At 39.4% G+C, this 13,626-nt stretch overlaps 1 protein-coding gene across 1 annotated transcript in view; it reads right to left on the bottom strand.

The window, feature by feature from the left end:
* Positions 1-11,320, bottom strand: part of TRPC4 (transient receptor potential cation channel subfamily C member 4) — a gene marked incomplete at its 3' end in the record, with an annotated part of 376,713 nt that extends 365,393 nt beyond the window's left edge. The window contains exon 1 of the mRNA XM_079779004.1: positions 10,618-11,320. The remainder of the gene's footprint in view (positions 1-10,617) is intronic.
* Positions 11,321-13,626: the final 2,306 nt, after the last annotated feature.

Genomic DNA, 13,626 nt, shown 5'->3' with positions numbered 1-13,626 from the left:
CCCAGATTGGAGAGAGTATAGGCTGGGCTGAGGGACACACACCCCCGCCAGTGCACGAATTTCGTGCACTGGGCCTCTAGGCCTAATATATAAAAATCCTGGGTCCATCACGATCTGGGGCTAGACCAACCAGAAGTCAGTCCTGCAGTCAGCGCTGGGTTGCTATGACAACCCAGCATTGACTGCTGTGGCTGCAGGCGCGGTGACCCAGCACTGCCTGCTGAGGGGGCTTGAATCAGGCCTGGAGAGAGGCCTGAGGAGAGAAGCAAAGTCTGATCCTTAGCCTGTGTGGCAGCTGTTGATCAGCACTTGCCTCTCTCTCTCCAGGCCGGGTCAGCAGCCATGCCTCCATTTCTCTCCAGGCCTCCACCGGGGCTGCTGATCAGCCCTGCCTTTCTGATCATGCCCCGTTGATTGTCCCAGAGACACTGGCAAAGAAACTGACCAATCTGAACCACATCTGGGTGAAGTGCCAGGAGCCAATGGCTGCCTAGGAGGCGGAGCTTTTGATGCTGACTGGCATAGAAACTGATCCATCAGAACCAAATCTGGGTCAACTGTTAAGAGCCAATGGCTGCCTAGGAAGCAGAGGTTTTGACACTGACTGGCATAGAAACCGACCAATCAGAACCGAATTGGCCAGCAGAGGAGGGCAGTTGGGGGCAAGATCAGGCCTGCAGGGGAGGGCAGTTGGGGGAAAGATCAGGCTGGCGGGGGAGGGCAGTTGGGAGTGAGATCAGGCTGGCAGGGGAGGGCAGTTGGGGGCGAGATCAGGCCGGCAGGGGAGGGCCATTAGCGGCGATCAGGAAGGCAGGCAGAGAGGTTAGGGGCAATCAGGTAGGCAGGCAGAGGCAGTTAGGGGCGATCAGGCAAGCAGGCAGGTGAGTGGTTAGGATCTAGCGGTCCCAGATTGCGAGAGGGATGTCCGACTGCTGGTTTAGGGATCAGGCCTAAACCAGCAGTAGGACATCACCCAAGGGGTCCCCGATTGGAGAGGGTGCAGGCTGGGCTGAGGGAGTCCCCCCATCCATGCATGAATTTCGTGCACCAGGCCATTAGTATGCTAATAAAAAATTAGGTTGTCCAGTTGGTGTTCACTGATTGAGCATCACCTATGAACCAGGAATTCACAGTTCATTTTCTGCCTGATCCCCAGTCAGGGTTGTTCAGGACCCAGTTCATCAATGATCCTCTCTCATTGCTGGTGTTTGTCTCTCCCTCTCCCCTTTTCTCTGAAATCAAACATAATAAATTTTAAAAATTAGGTTAAATATTCCAAAACACTTTTGTAGTTGCTATGTTTATTTCTCTATGGGTATAATTATGTACCTATACTGTGCCATATGAGTATAATTTCTTTAAAGAAAACATTCTGCCTAATTTTTTCAGTTCAGTCTACTATCCCCAAGAATGCATGTGTGTGGACACACATAAAATTTTATTTTTCTAAAGATGAATATACTATCCCTCAACTTTAATTCAGCCTACTCTAGTGTAAATAAAGGTAAAAATAGCTCATCAAAAGTTAGGTAAATGTTTTATATTAGTTTAACTTACATTTATATTTCAAACTAGAGGCCCAGTACACGAAATTTGTGCACGGAGGGAGGGTGTGTCCCTCAGCCCAGCCTGCACCCTCTCCAATCTGGGACCGCTCGAGGGATGTCCAACTGCCTGTTTAGGCCTGATCCCAGTGGCAGGCAGTCGGACATCCCTCTCACAATCCAGGACTGCTGGCTCCCAACTGCTCGCCGGCCTGCCTGCCTGATTGCCACTAACCGCTTCTGCCTGCCAGACTGATCACCCCTAACCAACCCCCTGCCAGCCTGATCAACACCTAACTGCTCCCCTGCTGGCCCAATTGTCTCTAACTGCCCTCCCCTGCTGGCCTGGTCACCCCTAACTGCCCTCTTTTTCTGGCCTGGCTGCCCCCAACTGCCCTCCCCTGCTGGCTCAGTCACCTCTAACTTCCCTCACTTGCCAACTTGGTCACCCCTAACTGTCCTCCACTGCTGGCCTGGTTTCCCCTAACTGTCCTCCCCTGCAGGCCTGGTTGCCCCCAACTGCAACCAGGAGTGATAGTCAATTTGCATATTACCTCTTTATTATATAGGATAATTGGCAAACACTTTCAGTACATTGCTAAAATTTTTAGGAAAAAAGTATTTAAAATTAGAATGTTAAACTTTTAAAAATAGTTACCTATGATTAATAAATCAGTAATATATGATAAGTAATATACTGTTTCAGGAAAGATATTTGACAATATTAGATATGTAGTGAATATTTTAGTACTTATCCTTACAATTATAGTGAGCATTCATTTTAGTTTAAAACACAAAAATGGCCCCAAATGCCAGCAATGACCCTGTAATGATTTTTTTCCTTTTAATGAAGCAGAGAGTGCAAGTGATAATTTTTCTTTAACACAATAGACTTCCTTATAATTCTTTCCTTAAGCCATTATTGGCTTAATTTCTTAAATATGTTAGAAAAAACACAAAACACTTCTACTTGTAACCTAAAGAATAGAAACTCGTAATGGTATTTTATCAGAAGTCATAATTTAGTAGAGTTTTCTATTAAATTTCTCAAAATTTTACCAATGATCAGAAAAAATAAATTATCATCATTGTTGCCATCTACATGTGTAAGAGCCCTGCTCTGATGAAGGCATCAGGGAATGTGGATTTATATATGGCAACTCCTGTCATAGCCTCCCTCCAGTCCATGAGAGGAGAGCCTTAAACCCAGGACCAATGTAGACAATTGAATACATCCACCTGTAAGTAGAGGACGAATAGAGTGCAAGCAGTAGATATTTTTTAATGTTGCATTGGAAATAAAAGCCTTTGAGCAGTCACTCTTTTTACTATACTTGTATATATTCATTTTGTTATGGTTAAAATAATCAAAATAAAATCTGACAGATCCTGACACTCTCTCAAAGCTAATGAATACCAATTCATTTTATGAGTAGAGATTCACTTTAATCACATTAATTTTCACACATAATACTCATATATTTATAGATAAGATCTTATTTTGACTAATAATACCAATAATAGCATTATAATAATGTAGCTCATCTTTCATATACATTCATTAAATAAACTGAAATGAATCAAAGTTATGTTTCAAATATATGTAGATTAGTCAATGATAGATCATTTCAAATAGTTAATGTGTTTAGATCTTCTCAATCAGTTTGTCTCTTGCCCCTGTTTTACATTGTAAATATCTATGATATTTTTTAAAATATTACATTATAAAAAAGATCCTTTGCATTTTTGTTGTCAAAAAATACTACTAAATATTATTCTGAAAGAGTGAATTTTCAATATATAATTGTATCCAATATTTCAATTACAAGTATGAGATAATTGGTAAGAAAGTATTTAAGCATGTTAAAACGTGTGCTTTAAGTTCAGATTTTAATGGTTCACTGCTAAGTATAACAGAAAACAAAACAATTTTTATTCTCCAAGTTAAAGTTAAAGTTGTTGATATTTTACATGTTGGAAAAATTCTTTTTTATAACTACTATTATAATGAAATATTTTTTATTAAATCTTCTTTTATTCATGAAAGGGCAAAATCATTTGCTGGTTCATTGTGTTGCAAGAAAATGAAAATATGCAGTTCAGCTCTCTATACTTGCTCATTACAAATGAAAATGTTAATCTGTGATATTAAATTGAACCAGATAAGCAAATAAGTCTTTCTCCCTGCCAACATTTTCTTCTTATATAGCACATGCAGAGGGACATACTTTTTTTTTTTAGATACAAGGCTATTTAATATCCTACAGAACAACAATAACCCTAAAATTTGAGTTTTCTTTAGAAATATTTATTTCTTCTTAATTATAAAGGTTCTCAGAGGCTTAGAAGTAGGCATTCTAATTATTTCACGTAACTCTCAGAAAGCAAAACTTCTGGCAAAGTGTGGGTAGTCCTAGGGATATAGGTCCCAAAAAATGATTTTACAAAAATCAATGTAGCTAGTTCAGTCCTCTTTTCACAATATTTAATATCATGAAAATATGGCCTATTTTTAAGTCTTCAAAATATTCTTAGCTCTAGACAGAAGAGCTGACTAAAGAACATACACAGTGGATACTGAGAATACCTAGATGACTGTAGAATGGATATTTCCAACAATATCTTGATTCAACATCTTTTAGATCCCAAGGAAAGGGTGTAGGGGGTAGAATCCAAGTCACTACATCCCTACCTCTAAAACTGGCTTCTTCTCTTAGGTTTGCTTGATTGGTTACAAGGGGCTTGGGCAAAATGTGAATGTATCACAATAAATCCATCAAGACTTTGGAAAAAACGTATCTCCTAAAATGCATTGCCTCTGAAAGGTAATTTAGTAATATCTATATATACAAAAACAGCATCATTAATACCATCAATAATGCTATTTAAATTTATCATTGATTCATAGTTGGAAAACCTAAATCCTACTCTTATAGGAAACAATAATTTGAGGCAAGGAGGATACATGTGAATTTCTTCCAACAAGAACCAATGTTTTGTTTTGTTTTATTTCCAATTGGGTACCATGTACTGCCAAGACTTTGACATAAATTTTCAACTTAATTTGCCAAATATAATCACTCCAAAGAAGTCTATGGCTGCCCTGGTCTGTGTAGCTCAGTGATCAGTGGACAGAGCATTGGCCCATGCACGGAAGGGACCCAGGTTCGATTCCCCCAGCCAAGGCCATGTACCTGGGTTGCTGGTTTGCCCTCTTTCTCTTCCACTTTCTCTGAAAAGCAATGGAGAAAATATCCTCTGGTGAGGATTACAACAATGACAACAACAAAAGTCTATGGCTTTCTTTACTTCAGTAGGTATTCCTGAGAATACTTGTATCTGTCCTCTTTCAACTCTACCCACATTTCTCACAGTGTAATGGAAGAAAAGCTTTTCTCTTAAGATTTCCAGCACAGCACCACTTAACTAAAACACATTAATAACTGGTTCTATAAATCCTGTGAAAAATAAGCATTATGGAATAATTGAATGGAAGTTATGTCCTTTGAGTAACTTAATTATTTTTGAAATATAGGTAATAATATAGTTCTCTATAATCACCAAAGTGCAATTTTATTATTATAGCTGGCTTCATTATATAAATAAATATGTTCAAATTCAGGTAAAAACTCCTGCATTTTTTAGCATCCTCTGGGTTTCCTAAAGGGGTTTACTGCCTAGTTCAGGAGATAGTCCTCTACCCACCTGCCAGACAGCATATAACAAGGGTTTTGCTTATTTTACTTGTGACACCTGGAGCTAGGCTTAAGTGCTTGGAGAACATTTTGAGAGGAAAAAAATGCAGAAGGCGCTTTGCCAAAAAATGCAAAAATGAAGATCTTACTCAAGTTTCATTAATCCGTATATTCAATTATTCATTTAACACTATTCAACAAATATTTACTGAATGGCTATCACTTCAGTGCTCTTTTTTGTAATGGTATTACATATATCCAACAATGCTATACTACTTCAATATCAATAGGTCTTTGGACATAACCACATCAGTTTCAACTGCAGGTATAGGTTTAAAAAATATGGCAAATTTCTTAAAATGTGCTGTCAGGTAATAGATGACTTCAGAAATATATGAATGAGAGCTACTCGCATTAAATATCAAGATACATTAAAAATAAATAAGCAATTAAAAATTCAGATAAAATTAAGACAAAACCACATGAGGAGAAAATTTATATGACACTGATAAGATGCAGTATTAACCTAACATGTCTTGACATGACTGCTATTTTTATAAACAAAGATATTTTATTAATAGCCTACAGATGTTCTAAAGTTTGAATGAAAACTTACAATTTAGAAATTATATCATAATTATTTTTTAAAAATATATAGCATTGAATTTTATCTATGAAAAGAATAAACCTTTGTTTCCCTTTCCACATATATTACATTTATATTCAAGAATAAGAAAGGAGAGAATTTTGAAAACAACCTTCTTGAGTAGCATATCTCCTGCTGTGTTTCAAAACTTATGGAGCTTTAGTTAACAGAATATTGTTCTAAATTTGTAGTATTGTAATGGATTTAAGTCCCAATGTTACATTAACTTAAAAATTAAAGAAACGAATAGCTGTAAGAATCCAATGGAATTAAAAATCTTGTTAAAAGATTGCTAATTTTATCTTTGAAGCTATTAGAATTAAGTACAACGTGTATTGTCTTTAGGTAGAAGTAGATATAGGTTCAAATCCTGACTCTCTAATTGCTTTGTGAATTTTTTAGAAATTTAATATTTCAGATTATTTAAAAGAAGGTAATAGTACTTCAGTTTTAAAGTAGATGTGAAGATAAACATGAAAAAAATGTTTTCAGTTTCTAGCATAGTGACTAGCATAGATTAAGTACCTACAAATATTGAGTCCCTCCTTTTCTTCTTCTTTTTTTTATTTTCATCTTAGTTCCTGTTTTCCTGTCTTAAATAAACTTTAACTCTTAATTCTACTTATTCAAGCAAATTAGTTATATTGATTTTTTCAACATATATAAAATATAAGAGCAAACTACAAGCAGAATATAATAAATGCATATCTGATTCATCTCATTGCACCTGCTATTTCTCAAAAAAAGAATGCAGTATGCTAGATAAAGCCATCAAGGCATATTTTTAAATTGGTGTTTTAATTAGCATTTCTGATTTTTAAATGTAAAACTGTTACCTCTTAATGATTCTATGACACTGCTGTTTTTTTTTCAGACATCTTTTTTTAATATTTATTGTTGAAATTATTACATATGTCCCTTTCTTTTCCCCCATTGATCTCTCCCAGCCTGCCCCGGCCCCCGACCCTAGGCCTTCACCACCTTACTGCCTGTGTCCATGGGATACGCATACATGCATACAAGTTCATTGATTGATCTCTTCCCACCCACTCACCCTCCCCTGCCTTCCCTCTGAGATTTGACAGTCTGTTTGATTCTTCTACATCTCTGGACCTATTTTTGTTCACCAGTGTATGTTGTTCATTAGATTCCACATGTAAGTGAGATCATGCTGTATTTCAAAGAAAACTTTTTTTAAAAAGGAGACAAAACATACACTAATATTAGTGGGATATCATCTACAGTTCAATTTAAAAAGCAGGTCAAGTACTGAAACTATTATCTTTCATAACTTATTTAAGTAAAATTGAACTTCCAGAAGGATCATTAGACTTTTTAAAAATTTAAATAGGCCACTTCATTTACCAAACTGTTCATAGAACAATGTAGTTTTAAATTGATATTTTCAATGCATGTCTTTAATTTTCATTTTCAAAGATGAATGACATATTTTCCTAAACTCATTTTCATCATAGAGTTATTTAGTAGTACTAATGTTCTCAAGAGACCAGGTCTATATTTGTGCTGATTAAAAAGATATATTCCTGATATTATATCCCTGATCAAAATATTCTCAAATTTCTTCAAATATTGAGGTCTAAATGCAGATGAGAGGAGAGGAAAGAGTTCTAAAGCATTTTTTTTAAAGATCACAACTAGATAGAAGTAAATGTCCAATTAAAGTTTGGTTGAATTAACCAGTTTTAATATTTACTTGGTATGGGAGGTGACAGGGCATAAATTAGGAGAAAAGGTAAGTTTTTTGTTTTGATCTGTCTCCATTTTTAATGAGAACCAAAATGCTTATGGTGGGCTTTCCATAGATATTTAAGAGTTGAGTCACACTGATTTCAATTTAGTCTAGACAACATAATGTAGAAAGGCAAGATGCACCTTACATCTGACCTTGTATAATGTTTAGCAATTATAATTTGGGGAACAGAAAATTTAAGAGTTTATTATATTTTTCTTTACCAAACTTGAGCTTCTTTTTTAAAATGAAACAATAACATTTTAATGAGAAAATATTCAGTCCCCAGTTTTACTGTCCTAGTACTGTTTAGCATTTTTTATGTATTTGTCTTCATTAACAAAATCCTTCATCTCTTTAAAGCACTGATATTTACATTATTAAATACTGAACAAATATGTGCATATCTTTATTTTTGTTCCGAGATATGCATCAATTAGAAAAGGTAGATAATTTCAGTTTTCAGCTGCTAAATGTATTGTCATCACTTATCTGGGCAGTTAAACATGCAGATAAAAATATGACAATATTTTCAACAATATATTTATAAAAGGATTTTTTTTAATTCTGTAGGGTTAATCAGTAAACATTCTGAGGGCTATTATTATACTTTGATAAACATTTAATCATGTTAATAACAGGGTTTACAAGTTTAAAATATGTATCTTTAACAAGATATTCAAATTTCCCCTAATGAGAAAAAATAAAAGCAAAGTTTCTGGTGTTACCTATTTATGTAAAGTATGAATTAATTAAGGTTATCTTATATGGAAAGTTATTTGGTCTCTTGCTATTTTAATAACCAAAATGGGCATGAAATTCATAGAGGGCATTAATTTTTTCATAGTTTTCTCTGTCCATTTATTTTATCTTGACCTTCCAATAATAACTATAACAGAAAAATGATCAACATAAAAATGGAAAAATTTTAAAGGTTATAAATAAGGGAAATGTATCCACCCTTTACAAATCTTTGAGAATGACCATTAAGCAAGTAAATTGAAAGTTATTTTACGTTTCAATAGCAAAGATTTTTTAGAAACATTGTTAATGTTTGACAGGTTTTACTACAGAGACAAGTTTCTTGTGTCTGTGAAGCTTAGATACTCTGTTTTGATGAATGCTCATATACAAGTTCTTACTTAAGAGGAAGAAATTTTCTAAATTTGCAATTACACATCTTCTCACTATGCCTTATTTTAACTATCTGTCTATCTGAACATATATATTTATTCACTCAATGAATATTAAGCGTCTCTTATGGATCAATCTCTTTGACCTCTATTTCTCTTTGTGCATCATTTTCTTGGCATAAATCTGTGACGTCTTCACACCCACAAGCTTAGCAGACTGGTTGAGCTCTGAACAGTTACATTGAAAGGCTCTCCAGCTCTCTAGACTCTTAAACAATGTAAGAACTTTCTGTCTGTCTGTGCCAAGCTTTATTAATCAAAGACATTTTCATATATTACTTCGATAAAGTCCATTTAATGTCTACTGATGTGTTGATTTGCATTAACTGCATTAATTCATATAGTTTTTAAGTGTTTCTTAAGGACTTGTATGCATGCATATAAGCCTAACCAGTGGTCATGGACAACAAGAGGGTGGGGGCATACGTGGGGAGGGGTTCGGGATGGGAATAGGGGGATGAGGACAATTATGTGATACCATAACCAATAAAGAAATTTAAAAAAAATTCCCCCCCAAAAAAACAATGTCTTATTAAATTTTGACTTAATATCTGAAGTACTAGTTATCCCTATATCTTGATTTTTTTGCCTTAAATACTTAAGGGGAACGGGGAGTATTTCCTGATCTACTGTCCAGGTGAAGAGAAGTAGGTGTTACAAATATTACAAATGTAAGAGTAAATACAATCATGCCACTATGATAATGACTGCAATGTTTTAACAAATCCACCCACTCATACTCTCACTATTTAATTCAAAGGTTTACTTTTAAAAATTCTAGTTAACCTTTTCTATTAAAGATTTTGTAATTTGTAATATGATAGGAGAGTTAAAAAATATAGGATACCTGACATTTTTTTCCGTTTTACAAGAATGTTCTAAGTTTCTTTTTAATAATACAAGTAAACCTTGCTTCTGCCTTCTCTCACTCATTTGGCTTTGTGCTTACTCAATAAGCAACCTGCTGCATTTTATAGGTGGGGAATTTAATTGGGAAAGTCCCATAAGAAACCCTGTGTACAGGGATACAACATAGTGGATACAGACAAGAGTTCCCTTCTGACTCTCTCAAACTCTATTCCCTTCCAGTGTCCTCTAGTAACAAAAGGCAGGAGCGTTCACCGCTAGAACAAGTTGTGCTGTGAAGCTCAGTGATTTACCTAAGTAGTAAACAGAGTCATTGGAATTACAGTTGCCAAGCGTACTAGGAATCCCAAGACTTGGTCCAGCAACAGGGTTTCTGTTTCTTGATAGAGACTAAAAATGACGCAGAGTGTAATTGATCGACAGAATATTGATCACCATCCTTCCTTCACTCCCCCAGTTTAGGAATCCAGAGTGGCTAGGAGGGCTCACTTATATACTCCCAGTGGCCACCAAGATCTTTCTTTTCTCCCAATGCATAAAAGGGTAAAAACACACACAAACAACAGAACAGCTGTCCTCCCGGCATCGTGGCTGCCTGCAGCTGCTTTGTTTGCCTTATAAATCACACGGGGGGTCCTTCTTAGCCCTCTCCCCTGCTTTAAAGCGGGGTGTGGTGAGAGGCTAGGAAGCATCCCCAAACTCCTGCTCAGCACGGGTCAGCCACAGGAAGCTCCACAATCCAGTAGAGTTTAAAGAGAAACCATGCAGCGGGAGCCTTTTGAACTCCTGATCCCCCAGAGATGTCAGCCCGCCTCCCCGGAAAGCCGGCTTCCCAGGGGCTGGAGAAACTTAGCCGAGATCCCAGAAAGGCGACAGTGCCACTCGGGTCAGATGGAGCTGCACGAGGCGACACCCGCTTTACCTGCGGAGTCGCAGTCTTCTGGCTGAAGGGGGATCAGTCCAAGGGCGGCGCCGGGAACATTCTAAGGCATTCCGTGGTCTCTGCGGAGTTTCCAAGCATCTGAAGGAAGACGCAGGAAGCTGGAGCCCACGCAGCGGCACGGAACTGGGCGGAGAGAGCGCTCCCAGAGCGACGCCTCGGAGGTGGGGGAGGGGCCTGCGCTGTAGGTGAGCCCCGGGAAGCGGAGACCGCCCTCCCGCCCCACCGACCCCGGGGGCAGCGTTAGCGTTCCCACGACTGACAGCCGGTGAGCGGAGGAAGGACCCCGCCTGGGCGCCGCGGGCTCGGACCCCGCGTCCGCACAGACCGTCTTGGAAGGGACAGTCCCTGACGATGCGCGTCCCACGCACGGCACTGCGTGTCCGTGGAGGACCCAGCGCCCTGGCAGACGCGGACGCCTGGCCCCCAGCTCCCCTGCCCCGGGATGGTCTCCACGGGGCCTCGAGGCAGCCAGTTGGGTAGGGAGCTCACCACAGGCCGGTCTTCATCCAGGCGTGTTGGTGGCCAGAATCCAGCCAGTGGTTCTGACAGCAAGCCACACCTGCAGGCTTAGGCGAGCTCTGCTGAGATGTCCGGCTTCAGTTCGTGCCAGGACTCTGCTTCAGAATCGCTGCTCCCACCCCAAAGAACAAGCATCCAGGAGGCAGGCCTCCAGACTTGGAAGAGTAACCTCACCCCCACTTGGCAACTCTCAAAGCTTCTCCCACTCGTGCTCGTCTGGGCTCCCGCACCCCCTCTCCAGTCCTCAAGGTGTCAGACTTCCCCCGCAAGAGCAGGATTACAAGGTTTGCCACTAAAGTCAACAATGGAGACAGCCAGCCGCAGGGAACAAATGATGAAGCACAGCGTTTCTCCCACCCTCACTCAGCTTGGTCTTTCCAACAGGCATAGGAAATCAGTAAGTTTCCAAATATTAAATTATTAAATAAAACGCTCACCAGCTTAGGAATAGGAGGTTCTGTGTCAATTGGTGTGTGTGTGTGTGTGTGTGTGTGTGTGTGTGTGTGTGTGTGTTTGAGAGAGAGAGAGAGAGAGACAGAGAGAGAGAGAGAGAGAGGCCCCCATAGCTACTGAAATTTCAGGGTAAAAGTGATCTCCTGGCCAATCTCTGGTGTTCACATATGAAAATAAGATTAAAGTGCAGCGGGGTAAAGCTATATAATAGCAAAGTTGGCACTAACTTGCGGTAACTGCAACGCTATGATTCCCAGCTTGTCACTCACAAAGGCTTGGTTGGTCCAGATCCTATGGCTTGCTAGACCATTGTAAAATCCAGACTGGTGGCCATGTGCAATCTTAGTCAGTGATTATCCGATTCAAGAATCTTTGGTTTCTACTTGATTTTCTTTATTTTCCTAAAGCCTTGGAAAGCTGTTAGTTGCCAATGGCATCTGAGCAGATTCTTGCTCCAGCTTCCGGCTTGTGCAACAAAAGAGTGACAACCCTTTCTCCTGGTCTCAGGAAGGCATTGTCACACCTTCCGCAATCAGTGATGTGTTGTGGGGAAGGGGTGCTTGTGAGGGGGACCAATTTCTTCCTAAAAATATTTCCCCAAGGGAGGTGGTAAGCCAGCACCCACACAGAGACTCCAAAGTGCAAAATTAATGAATTTTCTTCTTGGTTATCTTTTTTCTCCTTCTTTGTTCTAATGGGTCGAGGATGTGTGTGTGTGTGTGTGTGTGTGTGTGTGTGTGTGTGTGTGTTGGAGGGAAGTATTTACATGAATAAAGAAGATATCATTAGAAATTACTGGTGTGATGTGCACGCTGCTTTTTTGTTCTATTAAATCTATTTTCTTACTACTTAAAATTAAATTTATTGGGGTGATATTGGTCAACATGAGCATACAGGTTTCAGCTGAGGGTTTCTATGTTACAAGATGTATAATGCACCTTGTGCCCACTACCCAGTCAAATCTTCTCCTGATACCATATATTAGGACTCCCTTCTGCCTCCACCATCTTCCCTCTGGCAACCACTACACTGCTGTTTGTGATCATGAGTTTCAGTTTTATATCCCACACTAGAGGCCCAGTGCACGAAATTCGTGCACGGTGGGGGTGGGGGGGAAGGGGTATCCCTCAGCCCGGCCTGCACCCTCTCCTGCCAGCCTGATCCCCCTAACTGCACCCCTGCTGGCCTGATCCCCCTAACTGCTCTCCCCTGCCGGCCTGATCCCCCTAACTGCTCTCCCCTGCCGGCCTGATCCCCCTAACTGCTCTCCCCTGCCGGCCTGATCACCCCTAACCACCTCTGCCTCGGCCCCCGACACCGTGGCATTGTCTGGAAGGATGTCCAGAAGATGTCTGGTCTAATTAGCATATTACCCTTTTATTAGTATAGATATGAGTGAAATCATATAGTTCTTAGCTTTTTCTGACTGACTTATTTCACTTAGTATAATGTTTTCAAGGTCCATCTATGTTGCTGCAAATGGCAATATTTCATCCTTTCCTATGGGTGAGTAGTATTCCATTGTGTATATGTTCCACATCTTCATTCTTGGAACACTTTGGTTATTTCTATGTCTTGACCACCATGAATAATGCTGCAATGAATATAGGGATGCATATATCTTTGAGAATAAATTATTTCAAGTTTTTTTAGGTATACACCCAGGAGAGGGATTGCTGGGTGGTAAAGTAGTTCTATTCTTAAATTTTTGAGGAATTGCTGGATTGCTTTCCATAGTGGTTACAAGTGGTTGTACATTCTCACCATCAGGGAATGAGGGTTCCCTTTTTCCCACAACCTCTCCAACACTTGTTATTGCTTGTCTGGTTAATAATGGCCACACTAATAGGTGTGAGGTGTTATCTCTTAGTTTTGATTTGTGCTTTCCTAATTGCCAGTGAGGTTGAACATCCTTTCATATATCTACTAGAGGCCTGGTGCACGAAATCCATGCATGGCTAGGGATCCTAGGCCTGGCCGGAGATCAGGGCTGATCTGTGGGGCAACCAGTGGGGC

The sequence above is a fragment of the Cnephaeus nilssonii genome, assembly GCF_951640355.1.
Source record: "Cnephaeus nilssonii genome assembly, chromosome: 8".
In the NCBI taxonomy this organism is placed as follows: domain Eukaryota; kingdom Metazoa; phylum Chordata; class Mammalia; order Chiroptera; family Vespertilionidae; genus Cnephaeus; species Cnephaeus nilssonii.
The sequence above is the reverse complement of the archived record's forward strand: the minus strand, read 5'-3'. Positions and strand labels throughout refer to the sequence as shown.